Consider the following 6,000-nt stretch of genomic DNA (forward strand, 5'->3'; position numbering starts at 1 on the left):
ACTGGTCTATATATTGAGTTATGCTTCTTTCTGGGACTTAGAGGAAATTTTGTTCATCCTTTCTAAGTATCTGCCCACTAGGAGTAAAATTATCACAGCAGCTTCTATGAGTAAGGTTTTATGCCTGGAAGAAGTTAAGAAGTGCTCCACCAGGCTGGACCATCAGGGAGCCCTGTATTCTCAATGCCTCTGGCAATGGCAAAAGGAGAAGATGGGTAGGAAGAGACATCCTGCCTGTTCTGGTTGTGTCTGTAGTCCGTTTCTCATTGCATTCCCCAGCATCTAGAGTAATTTAAGGGGTTTTAGAGGGTAGATTCCTGCCTGGTCCCTTTAGTGTCTATTTATTGTCCTGTCTTTCAATGAGTTTACCTAATCCTTTTTTCAGCTGGTGATACTTGTCTTTGCAGGAGTCTATAGCACCAAATATCAGAAATTCACTATATACTAAGAAAAGAAATGCTTTCTTTTACATGTCTGAACCTCAATGTCCGTTATTTTCAGAGAGAACCTTCAGTTCAAGCATTGTGAAAGTTGGTGAATGAATAGTCCAGCACAAGCTTGTAAGCCTCCATTATACTGCTTCTTGGTTTTCTCCTACATGAGATCCCATCCCTGGGAATCATTTTGTAAGTCACTGGATGACTTTGTAGGGCAGCTACTCCATCCATGTGACATTTTACTTAACATTTTTTTCTACTTTATTTGGTTTAGATGTAGTTGCTACTTCACTGAAAGCATTAGTGTTATCATAGTATAATTTTTGGTAAATGAAGACACTTCTTGGGAATCCTCAATTATATTTTGAGATTTGTTTAGCTTTATGTGTTTGCAAATTCCAAAGTAGATTTACTGTTTCTGCAACTCAAAGAGTTCTTAGTTCAGATTTCTGTTGGAAAAAATGTCAGCTTGGGACAAATCAAATTTGTCTGTGTACTGTACATTACAACTGTGCCAGATATGAAAGTGAACTTACTCCCCAGCCTTTTCCATGCACTAGGAAGGTACAAGCCATTCTGTGTGGGATTCACTGCAGCTAACTTTAGACATCTATAGTTTAGTCGTCTAGATCTGAATTAGTCACTTTGGATTCTCTTTATAGTTACCAGAGAAAAAAGGCCCTTTTAGAACATGATTCATCTGACCTATTTAAATATCTACTTAAGAAAAAGATGATTCATGTCCTGTAACTTTTTTCCCCTCCCTTGACTCTGACGGTAATTAAAATATTGACTTCTACAAGTAGATTTCATTGCACGTATTCCTCTCTATGTTATTTTGACACCATTATTCCAACAAAATGGTTGAGTACTATGGAATGACTCAATCGTCATAGCAAATTTTATCTGAATTCCTATTAAATTGCAAGCCAGTGCTACAGTTGCGGTGGCAGGTATGATGCATTCAAGGACTTTTGCATCCTTCTTAGATGGTGGGTCTCAGAACTGCACAACACTTGAGGTAAGGCTGCACCAATGCTGAACACAGCAGGATGATCACCTCTTTTGATGGGATGTTTCATGCACCCCAGGCTGTGTTTTTTCCTCTTGGCTGCCAGGGCACACTGCTCACTCTTATTGAGCCTGCTGCCAAACAACACCCAGATCCCTTTCTTCAGGGCCAGAAATACCCAATTTATTCTTGTGTCCAGCATCCAGGAAACCCAGACCCCAGAGAATGAATGAAAGTCTGGAGCAAGCAGAATTTGTGTCATGATCAGGTTAGAGAATACTTAAGGAAACTGGACATACAAAAGTCCATAGCCCTGATTCACTGACAAGAGCTGAGGAAGGTGGCAGATCTCTCTGCGAGGCCTCTCTCAATTATCTTGTTTGATCATGGCAACTGGGAGAGGTGTTTGAAGAAGGCCCACACCTGGAGAAGAATACCCCCAGATACCACTATATGCTGGGGACAACCCAACTGAAAAGCTCTTTGGCAAAAAAGACCTGGCACACATCAAGTTGGACATGAGACAGAAATGTCTTCTTGAGGGCTAATTGTACCCTGGGCTGCATTAGACAAAGAATTATCAGCAAGCTGAACTAATCTGCTAAGAGCTGATGAGGCCACACCTGAAGTACTGTGTCCCATTCTGGGCTCCTCAGAACAAGAGGGACATGGACATACTGGAGATACTCCAATGAAGGACCACAAAGATGAGGAAGGAAGTAGAGCAACTCTCCTATGACAAAAGTCTGAGAGCTGGGACTGTTCAGACCAGAGAACAGAAGGCTGAGGGGGAATCTTATCCATGTTTACAGGTACCTAAAGGGACGGTGCAAAGAGGATGGGGCCAGGTTCATTCTAGTGGTGCCCAGTGACAGGGCAAGAGGAAATGGGTGCAAAATGACACACAGGAGGTTCCTTCTGAACATCTGGAACCACTTTTTGATTGTGAAAGTGACTGAGCACTGGAACCAGCAAGGTTGTGAAGCCTTAATCATTGGATATATTCAAAAGGCACTTGGACACTGTCCTGAACAAATGTCTCTAGGTGACCCTGCTTGAGTAGGTAGGATTAGATCAAATGACCTCCACAGATGCCTTCCAACCTCAATAATTCTGTAATTCTGTGACTTTATAAACTAGAAACAGAAACAAAAGTTGTTGGTTGACTTTTTTTCCTTCAGATTGAGGATCAGTTAATATCCAACTGGGTTTTAAAAAGAATCTGCAGAGCTAGAGGTGATACTGTAATCTGTTAGTACTGGTGTCTACAAAGTGGTGCAGTGCAGCACAATTCTTGCATCTTTTTTCCAAACACCAGATTATTTCTTCAGTCTTGTTATTTGGTCTTAACCTGTGAAGTACATCATGTTCTTTTTGTGTACTGCAGAACAGGTCCTGAAAAATCTTTCTATTCAAGGCATCTCCTTCTAACACATTTTAGACTTTTCACTCTGAAAAGACAACCTAAGCACTGCCCATCCTTAGTACACTTCAATATGTTATGTCTTTGCCTCTCAAAATCTATTGCTTATTAAATGTTAAATCTCAATTTCTTGATAATTAGCAGGATTTAATTTTCTCATTATCTCATCTACAATAGATGTCTTAGGTCCATACCTTAAACATCAATCAGAAGCCTTTGTCATTCTTTTCCTTTCTGTAATATGTATTTTTAAAAATTATTCTCCATATTTCTGCATTGGGTGCTGCACTTCACACTTCTGTAGAGGGAATTTCATGGTTAGCTTCCTCTGCCTGACTTAATCGAAAGCTGTTTAAAAAACATCAAGGGCTTCAGAGCCAGCTATTGTCAGAATTGAACCTCACTTCTGACTACCTTCTCCTTTACTTTCATGCATTACTTAGGGCTAATGGATATAGAACTGTATAAATCTTCTGTACTTGTCTTCACATTTCCAGAATGATAGAGCTGGTGAGACTTGCCTTCTTCTTTTCAGAATATCTTAGTAGTTTTCTTTATTTCTTGTTATTACTGTTCAGAAATTAGTCAGAAGTGTCATTCCCATATTTTCTGCCTGAAGGCTCCCATTCTTAGGATAACCTTTGGTCCAGCAACGTGACCCAGAGACTCCCTGGTAGACTACTGCCCCTTCATCTTTGTGTTACCTTTAACAATCAGTCATATCCCTTATTCTTTCTAGGCTACTTCCTGTCTTTTTTATTTATTGCTTCTTCAGGAACAAAGGCTGCAGAATTTTTCACTAAATCTGTACTGAGGATTCCTTTCCCATTCTCTCTCATTAAAATCAATAATTTGAACAGAGATTCTATTTATTAACTAAATAATGTTCTAATTTACTTTTTCTCTTTTACTCTCTTGTTTAGGATTTTCTCCTTTCATGCATTCCTTTAAAAGTTGATTTTCTATTGTTTAAGACAAATTTTTTTCTTATTTGGTAATGAACTAAAACATCTTTCACTACTTTCATCTTTCCCATAAAAAAAGAAATCTTTTAAATTTTTATTTATAGAACTTACCACATCCTGCTGCATGTCAAAATTTCTTAAATGCAAAAGAAATAAAAAATGTAACAATTATTTTGTATTTTAAAACAATTAACTTTAAATATTTCCATATTACCTTAATATTGCAATATCAGTAATTAACAACAGCAATAATGTGAGATTGCAACTGTTAACAGTCTTTTCTGTAATATATTGGTTCTTACCTATTATTTTGATAATCAGCTTGAAAATTCTAAATTGTGAAATATTGTTCCTCCATAAATGATACTGTATTTCACTGAACTGTCATTGCTAGGCATATTCAAGTCACTGCTAACATTTTTCCTACATCTTTTATCACATTTCAATGAAATATGACACTCATCTCCATGCTTTGTTCAGAAATTTCTGCAGGTCTAGACTTATGCCAATATTTAGACTTTCTATTCTAATATGGATGGATTTAAGGCAATGCAACAAAACAAAATGGGGTCATGCAGAAATTAACATTTTCAATGAAGCATTTCTTAATGAATAAGAAGATTTATCTTGGATTACACTGTGGTGTCATCTCTTGCAGCCAAAAGTGGCCTCCTTCAATACTTTTAGCAGACTTTGAAGGACTAAACACTGTTTTATTTAGCTTCACATCTTTCCCAGTCAGCCAGGGCACTCACTTATAAATAAGTAGAATTAATTCTAGTGGGGAACACCTGTCACCACCAATTGGAAGATATCAGGAAAGTATGAGCTGAACAGCAGCTCTGCTCACTTCACCAGGTTGTCTAGCACTTCAGCAGCTTTCAGTGTTCAAAATCTGCTAACAGTCAGGGGAATCTCAGCAAAGGCACAAGATCTACCAACAACCGTGCTATCTGTGCTGCTTTCTTCCTGTAATCTTATTGGAAACCCACCTCACTAAAACTGGATTCAGTTGGGTTGTTTTATATTGCAGAAAGATCACTTCACTAGTAATCTCACTTAAAAAAGATAGCATTATTATATGCTAGGAATTTGGGTAGGAGCTTGGTTATCTATGCAGAGTCCCTGGTTTGATGGATGTCCCTTCTTCTACAAGATTATGACTACAGCACTTTTCACCAATTACTTTTACAATTAAAAATTTTTCTGAAACATGGTACATGATGAGATCATATCTGGGTAAAAGCTGCTTTGGTGCTCGTCCCATTAAATTCAGAATATTTTAAAATTATTTGTTTAACAGTTACAAAAATATTTCCACATACGTGCAGTTCAGTATAAAGCATTATGAGGATATTTTTGTCTGTCTTGCACCTCTATTTCGAGGATGCATCCTGTGACAAGTGCTGTATGCCACCTGAAAAATAATACCAGTAAGATGTTTTTCTTGCCTTGATCCCAGTAGCTAACATTATATTACGTGACTTTGTTAATCAAAAGGCAGGCTTGTCCATATTTAGTAGAAACTAACCTATTCTTTCATCAGGTAGGTTGGGTTCTACTCTCAGAGGAGCCACACAATATCCTGCGAGATCCTCCCAATGTGTCAATGACATCTGTGAGAGTTTGAGCTACTTTGTTTTCTCATCACTTATGCTTTAGATACTACTGCAGAGAAACGGAATTTACTCACAGGGTCTTTTTATTTCTGTGTTTCACTCCTATGTATTGACGGTGCTCTCTGATGTTCAGATTGATAAGATTTTCAGGTTTGGTGGAACACCTGGCTGAAAAGAGCCCTTTTTTTTTCTGTTATTAACAATGTGAAAGTACTGTCATGGTTCCCTTAAATAGTAGTTGAAGTTCTGGGGCTTTGTCTTCAGAACAGATTTTTTTCCTTTCTTTACAATCTAGTCTTACTAAAACACCTAATATCAGAAAAAGAAAGCATGGGTTATAGGGCAAGAAACAAAAGTTGCCACCAGCTTGCACAAACTTAGAATCATAGAATCATTACAGTTGGAAAAGACCTCTAAGATTATTGAATCCAACCATTAACCTAACACTGCCAGATCCATCACTAAGCCATGTCCCTAAGCATCACATCTGCAGTTTTCTTGACTACTTTCAAGGATGATGATTCCATCACTTCCCTGGGAAGCC

Source organism: Neopelma chrysocephalum, unplaced genomic scaffold (assembly GCF_003984885.1).
Source record: "Neopelma chrysocephalum unplaced genomic scaffold, ASM398488v2 Primary Assembly neopelma1_76, whole genome shotgun sequence".
Lineage (NCBI taxonomy): Eukaryota > Metazoa > Chordata > Aves > Passeriformes > Pipridae > Neopelma > Neopelma chrysocephalum.